Source organism: Oncorhynchus keta, chromosome 4 (assembly GCF_023373465.1).
Source record: "Oncorhynchus keta strain PuntledgeMale-10-30-2019 chromosome 4, Oket_V2, whole genome shotgun sequence".
Taxonomy (NCBI): Eukaryota; Metazoa; Chordata; class Actinopteri; order Salmoniformes; family Salmonidae; genus Oncorhynchus; species Oncorhynchus keta.
This window is the reverse complement of record NC_068424.1, coordinates 5,122,867-5,143,146: the sequence shown is the minus strand read 5'-3', so window position 1 is coordinate 5,143,146 and position 20,280 is coordinate 5,122,867.

The window sequence follows — 20,280 nt, the reverse complement described above, 5'->3', positions numbered from 1 at the left end:
ACAAGTTGTAATAGCTTCATTATAGACCAAGGCATCTACAAGTAGTTTAAACATCATTATAGACCAAGGCAGCTACAAGTTAACATCATTATTTACCAAGGCAGCTACAAGTAGTAATGGCATCATTATAGACCAAGGCAGCTACAAGTAGAATTAAAATCATTATAGACCAAGGCAGCTACAAGTAGCATGAACATCATTATAGACCAAGGCAGCTACAAGTAGAATTAACATCATTATAGACCAAGGCAGCTACATGTAGAATGAACATTATTATAGACCAAGGCAGCTACAAGTAGAATTAAAATCATTATAGACCAAGGCAGCTACAAGTAGAATGAACATCATTATAGACCAAGGCAGCTACACGTAGAATTAACATCATTATAGACCAAGGCAGCTACAAGTAGAATTAACATCATTATAGACCAAGGCAGCTACAAGTAGAATGAACTTCATAATAGACCAAGGCAGCTACAAGTAGAATTAACATCATTATAGACCAAGGCAGCTACAAGTAGAATTAACATCATTATAGACCAAGGCAGCTACAAGTAGAATTAGCATCATTATAGACCAAGGCAGCTACAAGTAGAATTAACATCATTATAGACCAAGGCAGCTACAAGTAGAATTAACATCATTATAGACCAAGGCAGCTACAAGTTAACATCATTATTTACCAAGGCAGCTACAAGTAGTAAAAGCATCATTATAGACCAAGGCAGCTACAAGTAGAATTAACATCATTATAGACCAAGGCAGCTACAAGTAGAAATAACATCATTATAGACCAAGGCAGCTACAAGTAGAATTAACATCATTATAGACCAAGGCAGCTTCAAGTAGAATTAACTTCATAATAGACCAAGGCAGCTACAAGTAGAATTAACATAATTATAGACCAAGGCAGCTACAAGTAGAATTAGCATCATTATAGACCAAGGCAGCTACAAGTAGAATTAACAGCATTATAGACCAAGGCAGCTACAAGTATATTTAGCATCATTGTAGACCAAGGCAGCTACAAGTTGTAATTGCTTCATTATAGACCAAGGCATCTACAAGTAGTTTAAACATCATTATAGACCAAGGCAGCTACAATTTATAACATCATTATTTACCAAGGCAGCTACAAGTAGTAATGGCATCATTATAGACCAAGGCAGCTACAAGTAGAATTAGCATCATTATAGACCAAGGCAGCTACAAGTAGAATTAGCCTCATTATAGACCAAGGCAGCTACAAGTAGTAACGGCATCATTATAGACCAAGGCAGCTACAAGTAGTAAAAGCATCATTATAGACCAAGCTAGCTACAAGTAGAATTAACATCATTATAGACCAAGGCAGCTACAAGTAGTAAAAGCATCATTATAGACCAAGGCAGCTACAAGTAGAATTAACATCATTATAGACCAAGGCAGCTTCAAGTAGAATTAACTTCATAATAGTCCAAGGCAGCTACAAGTAGAATTAACATCATTATAGACCGAGGCAGCTACAAGTAGAATTAGCATCATTATAGACCAAGGCAGCTACAAGTATAATTAACATCATTATAGACCAAGGCAGCTACAAGTAGAATTAGCATCATTATAGACCAAGGCAGCTACAAGTAGAATTAACATAATTATAGACCAAGGCAGCTACAAGTTAACATCATTATTTACCAAGGCAGCTACAAGTAGTAATGGCATCATTATAGACCAAGGCAGCTACAAGTAGTAAAAGCATCATTATAGACCAAGCTAGCTACAAGTAGAATTAACATCATTATAGACCAAGGCAGCTACAAGTAGTAAAAGCATCATTATAGACCAAGGCAGCTACAAGTAGAATTAACATCATTATAGACCAAGGCAGCTTCAAGTAGAATTAACTTCATTATAGACCAAGGCAGCTACAAGTAGAATTAACATCATTATAGACCAAGGCAGCTACAAGTAGAATTAGCATCATTATAGACCAAGGCAGCTACAAGTAGAATTAACATCATTATAGACCAGGGCAGCTACAAGTAGTAAGGGCATCATTATAGACCAAGGCAGCTACAAGTAGTAAGGGCATCATTATAGACCAAGCAGCTACAAGTAGAATTAACATCATTATAGACCAGGGCAGCTACAAGTAGAATTAGCATCATTATAGACCAAGTTTACATACACTTAGGTTGTAGTCATTAAAACTCGTTTTTCAACCACTCCACACATTTCTTGTTAAACAAACTATAGTTTTGGCAAGTCAGTTAAGGACATATTATTTGTGAATGACACCAGTCATTTTTTCAACAATTGTTTACAGACAGATTATGTCACTCTCGTCATAATGAGCGGACCAAGATGCAGCGTGGTATGTTTCCACCCTTTTATTCAGAAGAGAAACTTAAAGCACAAAAACAATAAAGTGAATAAAAACTACACACAAACACAGCCAAGATCCCACAAATCACAATGGAAAAAATGCTACTTAAAAGTATGATCCCCAATTAGAGACAACGATAACCAGCTGCCTCTAATTGGGAATCATACAAATCACCAATATAGAAAATCAAACCTAGAACCCCACATAGAAAATATAAACTAGAACAAAAACCCCTAGTCACGCCCTGTCCTACTCTACCATAGAAAATACAGGTTTTCTATGTTCAGCAAGTGACAGATTATTTCACTTATAATTCACTGTATCACAATTCCAGTGGGTCAGAAGTTGACATACACTAAGTTGATGGTTCCGTTAAACAGCTTGGAAAATTCCAGAAAATAATTTTTCATGGCTTTAGAAGCTTCTGATAGGCTAATTGACATCATTTTAGTCAATTGGAGGTGCACCTGAGGATGCATTTCAAGGCCTACGTTTAAACTCAGTGGCTCTTTAGTTGACATCATCGGAAAATCAAAAGAAATCTGCCAAGACCTCAGAAAATAAATTGTAGACCTCCACAAGTCTGGTTCATTCTTGGGAGCAATTTTCCAACCGCCTGAAGGTACCATGTTCATCTGTACAAACAATAGTACGCACGTATAAACACCATGGGACCACACAGCCATCATACTGCTCAGGTAGGAGATGTTTTCTGTCACCTAGAGATGGATGGATCAGTAAATGGGTCTTCCCGTTGAACTGTAGAGTACTGAACTGTATGTAGAGTACTGAACTGTATGTAGAGTACTGAACTGTACGTAGAGTACTGAACTGTATGTAGAGTACTGAACTGTATGTAGAGTACTGAACTGTATGTAGAGTACTGAACTGTATGTATAGTACTGAACTGTATTTAGAGTACTGAACTGTAGAGTACTGAACTGTATGTAGAGTACTGAACTGTATGTATAGTACTGAACTGTATGTAGAGTACTGAACTGTAGAGTACTGAACTGTACGTAGAGTACTGAACTGTATGTAGAGTACTGAACTGTAGAGTACTGAACTGTATGTAGAGTACTGAACTGTATGTATAGTACTGAACTGTATGTAGAGTACTGAACTGTATGTAGAGTACTGAACTGTAGAGTACTGAACTGTATGTATAGTACTGAACTGTATGTAGAGTACTGAACTGTATGTAGAGTACTGAACTGTATGTAGAGTGCTGAACTGTATGTAGAGTACTGAACTGTATGTAGAGTACTGAACTGTAGAGTACTGAACTGTATGTATAGTACTGAACTGTAGAGTACTGAACTGTATGTAGAGTACTGAACTGTATGTAGAGTACTGAACTGTATTTAGAGTACTGAACTGTATTTAGAGTACTGAACTGTATTTAGAGTACTGAACTGTATTTGTAGTACTGAACTGTATTTAGAGTACTGAACTGTATTTAGAGTACTGAACTGTATTTAGAGTACTGAACTGTATTTAGAGTACTGAACTGTAGAGTACTGAACTGTATTTAGAGTACTGAACTGCATTTAGAGTACTGAACTGTATTTATAGTACTGAACTGTATTTAGAGTACTGAACTGTATTTAGAGTACTGTATGTAGAGTACTGAACTGTATTTAGAGTACTGAACTGTATGTAGAGTACTGAACTGTATGTAGGGTACTGAACTGTATGTAGAGTACTGAACTGTATGTAGAGTACTGAACTGTAGAGTACTGAACTGTATTTAGAGTACTGAACTGTATGTAGAGTATCGTATGTAGAGTACTCTATTTAGAGTATTGTACTGTAGAGTACTGAACTGTATTTAGAGTACTGAACTGTAGAGTAATGTACTGTATGTAGTGTGCTGTACTGTATGTAGAGTAGTGTATGTAAAGTACTGTATGTAGCGTACTGAACTTTATTTATAGTACTGTATGTAGAGCAATGTACTGTATGTAGTGTACTGTATGTAGAGTACTGTACTGTATGTAGAGTACTGTATGTGTTGTACTGTACTGTATGTGTTGTACTGTACTGTATGTAGAGTACTGTATGCATTGTACTGTACTGTATGTGTTGTACTGTATGTGTTGTACTGTACTGTATGTGTTGTACTATATGTAGAGTACTGTATGTGTTGTACTGTACTGTATGTGTTGGACTGTACTGTATGTAGAGTACTGTATGTGTTGGACTGTACTGTATGTAGAGTACTGTATGTGTTGTACTGTACTGTATGTGTTTGTACTGTATGTGTTGTACTGTATGTGTTGTACTGTACTGTATGCGTTGTACTATATGTAGAGTACTGTATGTGTTGTACTGTATGTGTTGTACTTAATGTAGAGTACTGTATGTGTTGTACTGCACTGTATGTGTTGTACTGTATTGTAGAGTTCTGTACTGTATGTAGTGTACTGTACTGTAGAGTACTACATGTAGAGTACTACATGTAAAGTACTATATGCTGAGTACTTTATGAAGAGTACTACATGTTGAGTACTTATGTAGAATACTGTCTGTAGAGTACTACATGAAGAGTACTGTATGTAGAGTACTGTATGTAGAGTACTACATGTAGAGTACTGTATGTAGAGTACTGTATGTAGTGTTTCTGTGGCTCAGTTGGTAGAGCATGGCGCTTGTAACGCCAGGGTAGTGGGTTCGATTCCGGGACCACCCATACGTAGAATGTATGCACACATGACTGTAAGTCGCTTTGGATAAAAGCGTCAGCTAAATGGCATATATTATATTATATTATTATATTATGTAGAGTACTACATGTAGAGTACTGTATGTATTGTACTGTATGTAGAGTACTGTATGTGTTGTACTGTATGTAGAGTACTGTATGTGTTGTACTGTATGTAGAGTACTGTATGTGTTGTACTGCACTGTATGTGTTGTACTGTATTGTAGAGTTCTGTACTGTATGTAGTGTACTGTACTGTAGAGTACTACATGTAGAGTACTATATGTAGAGTACTGTATGTGTTGTACTGTACTGTATGTGTTGGACTGTACTGTATGTAGAGTACTGTATGTGTTTGACTGTACTGTATGTACTGTACTGTATGTGTTGTACTGTATGTGTTGTACTGTATGTGTTGTACTGTACTGTATGTGTTGTACTATATGTAGAGTACTGTATGTGTTGTACTGCATGTAGAGTACTGTATGTGTTGTACTTAATGTAGAGTACTGTATGTGTTGTACTGCACTGTATGTGTTATACTGTATTGTAGAGTTCTGTACTGTATGTAGTGTACTGTACTGTAGAGTACTACATGTAGAGTACTATATGTAGAGTACTGTATGTAGAGTACTACATGTTGAGTACTGTATGTAGAATACTGTATGTAGAGTACTACATGTAGAGTACTGTATGTAGAGTACTGTATGTAGAGTACTACATGTAGAGTACTGTATGTAGAGTACTACATGTCGAGTACTGTACTGTAGAGTACTACATGTAGAGTACTGTATGTGTGTACTGTACTGTAGAGTACTACATGTAGAGTACTGTATGTAGAGTACTGTATGTAGAGTACTACATGTAGAGTACTGTATGTGTTGTACTGTACTGTGTGTAGAGTACTACATGTAGAGTACTGTACTGTGTGTAGAGTACTGTATGTAGAGTACTGTATGTAGAGTACTACATGTAGAGTACTGTATGTAGAGTACTGTATGTAGAGTACTACATGTAGAGTACTGTATGTGTTGTACTGTATGTAGAGTACTGTATGTGTTGTACTGTATGTAGAGTACTGTATGTGTTGTACTGTATGTAGAGTACTGTATGTGTTGTACTGTATGTAGAGTACTGTATGTATTGTACTGTATGTAGAGTACTGTATGTAGAGTACTATATGTAGAGTACTGTATGTAGAGTACTACATGTTGAGTACTGTTTGTAGAATACTGTATGTAGAGTACTACATGTAGAGTACTGTATGTAGAGTACTGTATGTAGAGTACTACATGTAGAGTACTGTATGTAGAGTACTACATGTAGAGTACTGTACATAGAGTACTACATGTCGAGTACTGTACTGTAGAGTACTACATGTAGAGTACTGTATGTAGTGTACTGTACTGTAGAGTACTACATGTAGAGTACTGTGTGTACTGTACTGTAGAGTCAGGGCTGTTCTAAGTGCAGATCCTGAGTGAGGGGGTGAACAGAATTCGTCCCAAAGGACACCCTATCCCCTACACAGTGCAGTACTTTTTAGGTCACACACACCATACTATATAAGGAAGAGGATGCCCTTTGGGACGGAGCCTTAGGGAACCCAGTGTCACGATAGCGGAGGTGTTGTGACTTATTAATGCCTGCCTCTCAGGACTTCCTGGTGTCAAGAGAAGGTCAAGATGGCAGGTGTTTCTATTCTGACACGTTTGGGGATGTGTCCCAATTTGCACCCTATTCCCTATATAGTCCACTACTTTTGACCAGGGCCCATAAGGCCCGTATAGTACACTACTGTACATATGGAATAGGACGACATTTGGGACGTGGAGACTTTGGACTGGAGAGGTTTTCTGATTGGAAACACTGTACCGAAATATGCATTGCTATTTATCTGAAGACACACTATGATTAGATCGACTTTAAATCACAAAAGTGATTGAGTAGTCTAATTGTTTGTTAGAATGGGTTTCTGAGGAGTTTCGCATCAGTGTCAGCACCTATTTTGTCCTTAATTTAACTAGTAAAGTCAGTTAATTAAAGATCAAATGATTTATTTATTTACAGTGACGGCCTACCACAGACGACGCTGGGCTGGGCTGTGCACCACCCTGTGGGACTCCCAATCACAGCCAGATGGGATGCAGGCTGGATTTAAACCAGAGATGCGTTGCTTTCCACTCGGGAGCCAACATCCACTCGGCAGGTCAGTGGATTAGACGTGAGTTAAATAAAAGTAAATATAAAAGATATATGTATATATTTAAAAAAAAACAGGGGAATTTTTACTAGGATTAAATGTCAGGAATTGTGCTAAACTGTGTTGAAGTATATTTGGCTACGGTAAACTGTATATACTGTATGTATATATACACAGGTCTATACATGTGTATGTGTTCCTTCTCTGTTATAGACTTCAGATTGAAATAGTCTTAAAGCTCATTGTTTGTGTATTGAACCTAGTTCACATAACCGGTGTTGAGAGGGTGTTTAACTGTAAACCCCAATGTACTGGTTATGATACACAGAATATGTTTTAAAACAATAGAAAAACTACGAAACAACAAAAGTGGGGTTCTTCAATTTTATTTCTTTCGTTATGTCTTTGTTTTAGTATGGTCAAGGGCGTGAGTTGGGTGGGTTGTCTTTTATTATGTCTTTGTTTTAGTATGGTCAGGGCGTGAGTTGGGTGGGTTGTCTTTTATTATGTCTTTGTTTTAGTATGGTCAGGGCGTGAGTTGGGTGGGTTGTCTTTTATTATGTCTTTGTTTTAGTATGGTCAAGGGCGTGAGTTGGATGGGTTGTCTTTTATTATGTCTTTGTTTTAGTATGGTCAAGGGCGTGAGTTGGGTGGGTTGTCTTTTATTATGTCTTTGTTTTAGTGTGGTCAGGGCGTGAGTTGGGTGGGTTGTCTTTTATTATGTCTTTGTTTTAGTATGGTCAGGGTGTGAGTTGGGTGGGTTGTCTAGGTTCCTTTTTCTATGATTTGGGATTTCTGTGTTTGGCCTGGTATGGTTCTCAGAAGAAGAGAACAATCGTTACATGTGTGCACAACATTTCAGAGAAATAAACTTTTTGTTGCACTTATATTTTTGTTCAGTGTACTTACATGTTGAGAAACATTCAATTGCATTTATTTTTTGGTAAAAATAAACAAATCATTGAAATAATTTGCATTAATTTTATTATGTTTATTCTTATATCTTATATTCTTATATTTTTATTAAATTTGAATTTACCACGTAATCATTTTTCACGGTGTGGCTGTGTGATTACATGTGTAAAATGCCAATGAAATGCGCTACCTTACTGACTGTTGTTTTTAAGTGTTGTGAAAACACTGTATGTCGGTGCGTGTAAAAGGCAGCATTCAAAACACTAAAACTATTTTAGTTTTGCTTGCTGTGTCTCATACAATGAAATGGTTAAGAAATGAAAATGGTTTATTGCCTAAATATTGATTGATGAAAAGGGAGAATGTGTTCTGTGGATTTCTATTTCTATGCTTCATTTAGACGGATTAGAAACAGGATGAGAGTGAAAGGCGAAAGCAGGTATTGAGCCCCCCGGTCAGTAAGGTAGCACATTTCATTGGCATTTTACACATGTAATCACACAGCCACACCGTGAAAAATGATTACGTGGCAAATTGAAATTTAATAAAAATGTAAGAATAAACATAATAAAATTAATGCAAATCATATTTTTACCAAAAAATAAATGCAATTGAATGTTTCTCAACATGTAAGTACACTGAACAAAAATATAAGGCCAAACACAGAAATCCCAAATCATAGAAAAAGGAACCTAGACAACCCACCCAACTCACGCCCTGACCATACTAAAACAAAGACATAACGAAAGAAATCAGGTCAGAACCTGACAGTACCCCCCAAAAAAAAAAAAACTGAACCTATAGCGAAGAGTCTGGGTGGGTTTCTGTCCGCGATGGTGGCTCTGGCGCGGGACGTGGACCCCTCTCCACCATAGTCTTTCTTTAATTGCCTCCGTGACCTCTTTAGAGCGACGACCCTCGCCGCCGACCTCGGACTGGAGACCCTAACAATGGGTACCGAATGGACGGGAGATTCCGGCAGCACCGGACAGGCGGGAGACTCCGGCAGCTCCGGAGTGAAGGGCGATTCCGGCAACACCGGAGTGACGATCGGCTCCGGTAGCTCCTGACTGACCGGCGGCTCCGGCAGCTCCGGACAGACGGGCGACTCCGGCAGCTCCGGACAGACGGGCGACTCCGGCAGCTCCGGACAGACGGGCGACTCCGGCAGCTCCGGACAGACGGGCGACTCCGGCAGCTCCGGACAGACGGGCGACTCCGGCAGCTCCGGACAGACGGGCGACTCCGGCAGCTCCGGACAGACGGGAGACTCTGGTAGCTCCTGACTGACCGGCGACTCCGGCAGCTCCGGACAGACGGGCGACTCTGGCAGCTCCGGACAGACGGGCGACTCTGGCAGCTCCGGACAGACGGGCGACTCTGGTAGCTCCGGACAGACGGGAGACTCTGGCAGCTCCGGACAGACAGGAGCACCTGTAGGGAGGAGACGGAGAGACATCCTGGTGCGTGGAGAGGCACCAAATAGACCGGACCGTGGAGGGCACTGGAGGTCTCGAGCACAGAGCCTGCCCATCCCTACCTGGCTGGATGCTCCCCGTAGCCAGGCCAGTGCGGCGAGGTGGAATAGACCGCACTGGGTTGTGCTGTCGAACCGGGGATACCATGCGTAGAGCTGGTGCCATGTACCCCGGCCCGAGGAGACTCACTGGAGACCAGATGCATAGAGCCAGCTTCATGGCACCTGGCTCGATGCCCACTCTAGCCCGCCGATACGAGGCACCGCTATGTACCGCACCGGGCTATGCCTGTGCACCGGGGACACCGTGCGCCTCACGGCATAACACGATGCCTGCCCGGTCCACCTCTCTCCACGGTAAACACAGGGATGTGGCGCAGGTCTCCTACCTGACTTAGCCACACTCCCGTGTGCCTCCCCAAATACGTTTTTGGGGCTGCCTCTCGGGCTTCCTACCGTGCTGCAGTGCTGCGTCCCCATACCACCGCCTCTCGGCTTTCGCTGCCTCCTGCTCTGCCTTGAGGAGGCGATACTCTCCAGCCTGTGCCCATGGTCCCTTGCCGTCCAGAATCTCCTCCCATGTCCAGGAGTCCTGAAATCGCTGCTGCTGCCGGTTACCATGCTGCTTGGTCATTTGGTGGTTGGGTGGTATATGTTATACTGTATCTAGAGTACTGTTCTCTATGTAGAGTACTGTATATGTTATACTGTATCTAGAGTACTGTTCTCTATGTAGAGTACTGTGTATGTTATACTGTATCTAGAGTACTGTTCTCTATGTAGAGTGCTGTTCTGTATGTAGAGTATTGTACTGCATGTTGTGTATGTAGAGTACTGTATGCAGCTTACTGTACTTACAGTAAGCTTACAGTACTCTATGTAGAGTACTGCACTGTAGACTATAGTAATTTGTGTAGAGTAATGTACTTTATGTTGAGTATTTGTTCTGTAGAGTACTGTCCAGTATGTATAGTACATCCCAGTCATATGGATCCCCAGTGGGCTCCACCTGGCTCCCTAGATTAGGGCCTAATTTATTTATTTCAATTGACTGATTTCCTCAAATGAACTGTAACTCAGTAAAATCATTGAAATTGATGCATGTTGCATTTGTATTTTTGTTCATTTATAAATATACTTAACTCATAATATATATAATAATATATTGTATTTATAATATATTATTATTATGATGATAACCAAAGATAGAGAACAATTTTGTGATTAAACATTTAAAGTTTTCATCTCCTTGCACTTCCTATCTTGTAATTTCGTTCAGTTTTTAGAGGATTGTGTGGTAATTATTATTATTTTTTTTATATATATATGATAACTTTACAGAATGTTGTTTGATGAAAGAAAAATATATTTCTAAATTAAGATTTCTTCAAGATGGGACCTGTTTTTTTTTCCAATTTTCGTCTAAAATGACATACCCAAATCTAACTGCTTGTAATTTAGGCCCCGAAGCAAGGACATGCATATTATTGGTACCATTTCAAAGGAAACACTTTGAAGTTTGTGGAAAGTAATGTAGGAGAATATAACACAACAGATCTGGTAAAAGAAAATACAAAAAGAAAAAAAAATGTTATTTTGTCATTCTTTTGTACCTTCATCTTTGAAATGCTAAAGAAAGGACATAATGTATTATTAGAGCCCGACTGTAATTTATATTCTGGCCACTAGATGGCAGCAATGTATGCACAACGTTTTAGAATGATCCAATAAATCATTGTATTTCTGCAAAATAAATAGTATCCAAACTTCCCAAATGTGACATAACTGTGCCACTCTCCTCAAACAACAGCATGGTATTCTTTCACTGTAATAGCTACTGTAAATGGGACAGTGCGGTTAGATTTACAAGAATTTAAGCTTTCTGCCCATATCAGATATGTCTATGTCCTGGGAAATGTTGTTGTTACTTACAACCTCATGCTAATCACATTAGCCTACGTTAGCACAACGTTCGGCAGGGGACACAGCGATCCTGAAGAAGTTTCTGAGTAGCCTGTTGTACAATGAGGTGTAAATGAACCACGATGAATGGATATCAAAGCCGTCAGACAAAAAAGCCTGTAGTTATCGCTGGTGGATCGAGTACTGTGCTCAACGACGCCTGCCAAAATGGGTTCAACTGGCAAATGATTAGACACATAAATCAATGTTGAACATTAAAATACTCCAGGGGAAGTGACCTAATTCTGTACTAGAAAGGAATTGGAAAAAAATATTATTGTGTTTAAAATGTTCAAGTTGAGCTCGCAGGCTCTGGGAAGGTGTTGCACAAAACTGTACTGGTGTTACAACAAACCATGTACTGTTTCAAAACATCTCAGGAAGACACATTTAATTAATTTACTAGTCCTGTCTGTCTCTACCCTGCTATTCCTGTCTGTCTCTACCCTGCTATTCCTGTCTGTCTCTACCCTGCTACTCCTGTCTGTCTCTACCCTGCTATTCCTGTCTGTCTCTACCCTGCTATTCCTGTCTGTCTCTACCCTGCTATTCCTGTCTGTCTCTACCCTGCTATTCCTGTCTGTCTCTACCCTGCTACTCCTGTCTGTCTCTACCCTGCTATTCCTGTCTGTCTCTACCCTGCTATTCCTGTCTGTCTCTACCCTGCTATTCCTGTCTGTCTCTATTCCTGTCTGTCTCTGCTGCTATTCCTGTCTGTCTCTACCCTGCTACTCCTGTCTGTCTCTACCCTGCTACTCCTGTCTGTCTCTACCCTGCTACTCCTGTCTGTCTCTACCCTGCTAGTCCTGTCTGTCTCTACCCTGCTATTCCTGTCTGTCTCTACCCTGCTATTCCTGTCTGTCTCTACCCTGCTAGTCCCGTCTGTCTCTACCCTGCTACTCCTGTCTGTCTCTACCCTGCTACTCCTGTCTGTCTCTACCCTGCTACTCCTGTCTGTCTCTACCCTGCTACTCATGTCTGTCTCTACCCTGCTACTCCTGTCTGTCTCTACCCTGCTATTTCTCTTTTATTGTCACATAATCACAGCTCCCGCTGCCTATGAAACCACTGTGTGTCCCAAATGACACCCTATTCCCAAATATGTAGTGCAAAGAAGGCACCAGTCAACTGTCTCTAACCACCACGAAGACACCAGTCAACTGTCTCTAACCACCACGAAGACACCAGTCAACTGACTCTAACCACCACTAAGATACCAGTCAACCTACCAACTGACTCTAACCACCACGAAGACACCAGTCAACTGACTCTAACCACCACTAAGACACCAGTCAACTGTCTCTAACCACCACTAAGACACCAGTCAACCTGCCAACTGTCTCTAACCACCACTAAGACACCAGTCAACTGACTCTAACCACCACGAAGACACCAGTCAACTGACTCTAACCACCACGAAGACACCAGTCAACTGACCACTAAGACACCAGTCAACTGACTCTAACCACCACTAAGACACCAGTCAACTGTCTCTAACCATCACTAAGACACCAGTCAACCTGCCAACTGACTCTAACCACCACGAAGACACCAGTCAACTGACTCTAACCATCACTAAGACACCAGTCAACTGTCTCTAACCACCACTAAGACACCAGTCAACTGTCTCTAACCATCACTAAGACACCAGTCAACCTACCAACTGTCTCTAACCACCACGAAGACACCAGTCAACTGACTCTAACCACCACTAAGACACCAGTCAACTGACTCTAACCACCACGAAGACACCAGTCAACTGACTCTAACCACCACTAAGAAACCAGTCAACTGACTCTAACCACCACTAAGACACCAGTCAACTGACTCTAACCACCACTAAGACACCAGTCAACCTGCCAACTGACTCTAACCACCACTAAGACACCAGTCAACTGACTCTAACCACCACTAAGACACCAGTCAACTGACTCTAACCACCACTAAGACACCAGTCAACTGACTCTAACCACCACGAAGACACCAGTCAACTGACTCTAACCACCAGTAAGACACCAGTCAACCTGCCAACTGACTCTAACCACCACGAAGACACCAGTCAACTGTCTCTAACCACCAGTAAGACACCAGTCAACTGTCTCTAACGACCACTAAGACACCTGCCAACTGACTCTAACCACCACGAAGACACCAGTCAACTGACTCTAACCATCACTAAGACACCAGTCAACTGTCTCTAACCATCACTAAGACACCAGTCAACTGTCTCTAACCATCACCACTAAGACACCAGTCAACTGTCTCTAACCATCACCACTCAAGACACCAGTCAACTGTCTCTAACGACCACTAAGACACCAGTCAACTGTCTCTAACCATCACCACTAAGACACCAGTCAACTGTCTCTAACATCACTAAGACACCAGTCAACTGTCTCTAACCATCACCACTAAGACACCAGTCAACTGTCTCTAACCATCACCACTAAGACACCAGTCAACTGTCTCTAACGACCACTAAGACACCTAAGTCAACTGTCTCTAACCATCACCACTAAGACACCAGTCAACTGTCTCTAACCATCACCACTAAGAAGACACCAGTCAACTGTCTCTAACCATCACCACTAAGACACCAGTCAACTGTCTCTAACCACCACTAAGACACCTGCCAACTGTCTCTAACCATCACCACTAAGACACCAGTCAACTGTCTCTAACCATCACCACTAAGACACCAGTCAACTGTCTCTAACCACCACTAAGACACCAGTCAACCTGCCAACTGACTCTAACCACCACTAAGACACCAGTCAACTGACTCTAACCATCACTAAGACACCAGTCAACTGTCTCTAACCATCACTAAGACACCAGTCAACTGACTCTAACCATCACTAAGACACCTGCCAACTGACTCTAACCATCACTAAGACACCAGTCAACTGACTCTAACCATCACTAAGACACCTGCCAACTGACTCTAACCATCACCAAGACACCAGTCAACTGACTCTAACCATCACTAAGACACCTGCCAACTGACTCTAACCATCACTAAGACACCAGTCAACTGACTCTAACCATCACTAAGATACCAGCCAACTGACTCTAACCATCACCACTAAAACACCAGTCAACTGTCTCTAACCATCACCACTAAAACACCAGTCAACTGTCTCTAACCATCACCACTAAGACACCAGTCAACTGTCTCTAACCACCACTAAGACACCAGTCAACTGTCTCTAACCACCACTAAGACACCAGTCAACTGTCTCTAACCACCACTAAAACACCAGTCAACTGTCTCTAACCACCACTAAGACACCAGTCAACTGTCTCTAACCACCACTAAGACACCAGTCAACTGTCTCTAACCACCACTAAGACACCAGTCAACTGACTCTAACCACCACTAAGACACCAGTCAACTGTCTCTAACCACCACTAAAACACCAGTCAACTGACTCTAACCACCACTAAGACACCAGTCAACTGACTCTAACCATCACTAAGACACCAGTCAACTGTCTCTAACCACCACTAAGACACCAGTCAACTGTCTCTAACCACCACTAAGACACCAGTCAACCTGCCAACTGTCTCTAACCACCACTAAGACACCAGTCAACTGTCTCTAACCACCACTAAGACACCAGTCAACTGTCTCTAACCACCACTAAGACACCAGTCAACCTGCCAACTGTCTCTAACCACCACTAAGACACCAGTCAACTGACTCTAACCACCACTAAGACACCAGTCAACTGACTCTAACCACCACGAAGACACCAGTCAACTGACTCTAACCACCACTAAGACACCAGTCAACTGTCTAACCATCACTAAGACACCAGTCAACTGTCTCTAACCACCACTAAGACACCAGTCAACTGTCTCTAACCATCACTAAGACACCAGTCAACCTGCCAACTGTCTCTAACCATCACTAAGACACCAGTCAACTGTCTCTAACCACCACTAAGACACCAGTCAACTGTCTCTAACCATCACTAAGACACCAGTCAACCTGCCAACTGTCTCTAACCATCACTAAGACACCAGTCAACTGTCTCTAACCACCACTAAGACACCAGTCAACTGTCTCTAACCATCACTAAGACACCAGTCAACCTGCCAACTGTCTCTAACCATCACTAAGACACCAGTCAACAGTCAACTCTCTAACCACCACTAAGACACCAGTCAACTGACTCTAACCATCACTAAGACACCAGTCAACTGACTCTAACCACCACTAAGACACCAGTCAACCTGCCAACTGTCTCTAACCACCACTAAGACACCAGTCAACTGTCTCTAACCATCACTAAGACACCAGTCAACTGTCTCTAACCATCACTAAGACACCAGTCAACTGTCTCTAACCACCACTAAGACACCAGTCAACTGTCTCTAACCATCACTAAGACACCAGTCAACCTGCCAACTGTCTCTAACCACCACTAAGACACCAGTCAACTGACTCTAACCATCACTAAAACACCAGTCAACTGACTCTAACCATCACTAAAACACCAGTCAACTGACTCTAACCACCACTAAAACACCAGTCAACTGTCTCTAACCACCACTAAGACACCAGTCAACTGTCTCTAACCACCACTAAGACACCAGTCAACTGTCTCTAACCACCACTAAGACACCAGTCAACTGACTCTAACCACCACTAAGACACCAGTCAACCTGCCAACTGACTCTAACCACCACTAAGACACCAGTCAACTGTCTCTAACCACCACTAAGACACCAGTCAACTGTCTCTAACCACCACTAAGACACCAGTCAACTGACTCTAACCACCACTAAGACACCAGTCAACCTGCCAACTGTCTCTAACCACCACTAAGACACCAGTCAACTGTCTCTAACCACCACTAAGACACCAGTCAACTGTCTCTAACCACCACTAAGACACCAGTCAACTGTCTCTAACCACCACTAAAACACCAGTCAACCTGCCAACTGTCTCTAACCATCACTAAGACACCAGTCAACTGTCTCTAACCACCACTAAGACACCAGTCAACTGACTCTAACCACCACTAAGACACCAGTCAACTGTCTCTAACCACCACTAAGACACCAGTCAACTGACTCTAACCACCACTAAGACACCAGTCAACTGTCTCTAACCACCACTAAGACACCAGTCAACTGACTCTAACCACCACTAAGACACCAGTCAACTGTCTCTAACCACCACTAAAACACCTGCCAACTGACTCTAACCACCACTAAGACACCAGTCAACTGACTCTAACCATCACTAAGACACCAGTCAACCTGTCAACTGACTCTAACCACCACTAAGACACCAGTCAACTGACTCTAACCACCACTAAGACACCAGTCAACTGTCTCTAACCACCACTAAGACACCAGTCAACTGTCTCTAACCACCACTAAGACACCAGTCAACCTGCCAACTGTCTCTAACCACCACTAAGACACCAGTCAACTGACTCTAACCATCACTAAAACACCAGTCAACTGACTCTAACCACCACTAAAACACCAGTCACCACCACTAAGACACCAGTCTCTAACCACCACTAAGACACCAGTCAACTGTCTCTAACCACCACTAAGACACCAGTCAACTGACTCTAACCATCACTAAGACACCAGTCAAGTCAACTGACTCTAACCACCACTAAGACACCAGTCAACTGACTCTAACCACCACTAAGACACCAGTCAACTGACTCTAACCATCACTAAGACACCAGTCAACTGACTCTAACCATCACTAAGACACCAGTCAACCTGCCAACTGACTCTAACCACCAGTAAGATACCAGTCAACTGACTCTAACCACCACTAAGACACCAGTCAACTGACTCTAACCACCACTAAGACACCAGTCAACCAGTCAACTGACTCTAACAACCAGTAAGACACCAGTCAACCTCTCAACTGACTCTAACCACCACTAAGATACCAGTCCACCAGTCAACTGACTCTAACCACCACTAAGACACCAGTCAACTGACTCTAACCACCACTAAGACACCAGTCAACTGTCTCTAACCACCACTAAGACACCAGTCAACTGACTCTAACCACCACTAAGACACCAGTCAACTGTCTCTAACCACCACTAAGACACCAGTCAACTGACTCTAACCACCACTAAGACACCAGTCAACCTTACCAACTGACTCTAACCACCACTAAGACACCAGTCACCCTTACCAACTGACTCTAACCACCACTAAGACACCAGTCACCCTTACCAACTGACTCTAACCACCACTAAGACACCAGTCAACTGACTCTAACCACCACTAAGACACCAGTCAACCTTACCAACTGACTCTAACCACCACTAAGACACCAGTCAACCTTACCAACTGACTCTAACCACCACTAAGACACCAGTCACCCTTACCAACTGACTCTAACCACCACTAAGACACCAGTCAACCTTACCAACTGACTCTAACCACCACTAAAACACCAGTCAACTGACTCTAACCACCACTAAGACACCAGTCAACTGACTCTAACCACCACTAAGACACCAGTCAACTGTCTCTAACCACCACTAAGACACCAGTCAACTGACTCTAACCATCACCACTAAGACACCAGTCAACTGTCTCTAACCACCACTAAGACACCAGTCAACTGTCTCTAACCACCACTAAGACACCAGTCAACTGACTCTAACCATCACCACTAAGACACCAGTCAACTGTCTCTAACCACCACTAAGACACCAGTCACCCTTACCAACTGACTCTAACCACCACTAAAACACCAGTCAACTGACTCTAACCACCACTAAAACACCAGTCAACTGACTCTAACCACCACTAAGACACCAGTCAACTGACTGTGCACAGGGATTGTTAACAAACTGGACAGTCTAAAAACTATTGCAATGTTGGTCTGACTGCCCAATGGACCTACAGTATATTGATACAGATTTTTTGACTATTTCAAAACTAATAGTGTTTTACTCAAACCACCCAGGGGGCAGATCGGACTCCCTCCTTATGTTTGGATTCCCTGATCCAACAGCTCGTTTATAATCATATTCCATGTGTTGTGCATCAAGTTCATTATAGAACTATCAATAAATCATGACGACTTGACTCGTCTATATTTCAATAGTCTTTAGTCTGACAGCTCGCCTCGTGAGACTGTAGCAGGGTAGACTACACTATAATACCAGAGGGAACCTCATACCTGAGAGGGAACCTCACGCCTGAGAGGGAAACTCAAGCCTGAGAGGGAACTTCACGCCTGAGAGGGTACCTCACAACGCAGAGGGAACCTCATAACTCAGAATTGATCTTTTCTATCTTGTTTTGTTTCTACTCGCTCCATTCTGCAAGGCAGTAAAGAGAGAATCAATCACATCAGGGATAATTGAATCTGTATTTAAATGCCGTCTCCCAGTCCACTCAAGTGATTCTTTGCCGTACGCTGACAGCTGAGCCTCTTCAGGATGATTTCTTCAAAAGGAGGGAGGTGACAGATGACACCAGCATTGTGTCCGCATCTCAAATGACACCCTCTATTTCCCGTCTACGACACACATTGTACCCAGAGAGCATGATGGGTAGTCGTACCATCCAACCATCCTAAAGTAGTGCACCAGAAAAGGTATTAGGGTTCTGTTCGGGATGCGAATGTTGCCTCTCTCTCTCTTCTATTCACCATATCTGTGTAAATAGCTGAATTGCGGGTAAAAAGAAAAAACAGCTGGTTGAAGAGGAGACGCCTAATCAAAGAGAAGTGCCTCGTCATCTGGGCTAATTTGATTGACTGGTTCCCTCCGCCGCGTCTCTCTGGAGAAGAAGGTTCACACTTCAAATGATTACATGGTATAGATGAAGGCTGCTTAAAGGAATAATAGTAATATAAACATATAGAGTATATCTCTTACACGGGAAAAACAAGAAGAGGCCTTTGAACTGTAACATTTACATTTTAAGTCGTTAAGCAGACAGTCTTCTCCAGAGTGACTAACAGGAGCCTGTACGGTTAAGTGCCTTGCTCAAGGGCACATGAAGAGATTTTCACCTGGTCGGCTTGGGGGATTTGAACCAGCGACTGTTCTATTACGAGCCCAACGCTGTTAAGCTCTAGGCTTCCTGCTGCCCATGTTATACATCCGCATATGCTGTTTGGTATAGTAGGCCCAGCTGATTGGTCCTATGGGTCTCTCTCTCTCTCTCTCTCTCTCTCTCTCTCTCTGGCCCAGCTGATTGGTCCTATGGGTCTCTCTCTCTCTCTCTGGCCCAGCTGATTGGTCCTATGGGTCTCTCTCTCTCTGGCCCAGCTGATTGGTCCTATGGGTCTCTCTCTCTATCTCCCTCTGGCCCAGCTGATTGGTCTGGGTCTCTCTCTCTCTCTTTCTGGCCCAGCTGATTGGTCTCTCTCTCTCTCTCTCTCTCTCTGGCCCAGCTGTTGGTCTCTCTCTCTCTCTCTCTCTCTCTATCTCTCTCTCTCTGGCCCAGCTGATTGGTCCTATGGGTCTCTCTCTCTCTCTCCTGGCCCAGCTGATTGGTCCTATGGATCTCTCTCTCCCTGGCCCAGCTGATTGGTCCTGTTGGTCTCTCTCTCCTGGCCCAGCTGATTGGCCCAGCTGGCCCAGCTGATTGGTCCTGTTGGTCTCTCTCTCTCCTGGCCCAGCTGATTGGTCCTATGGATC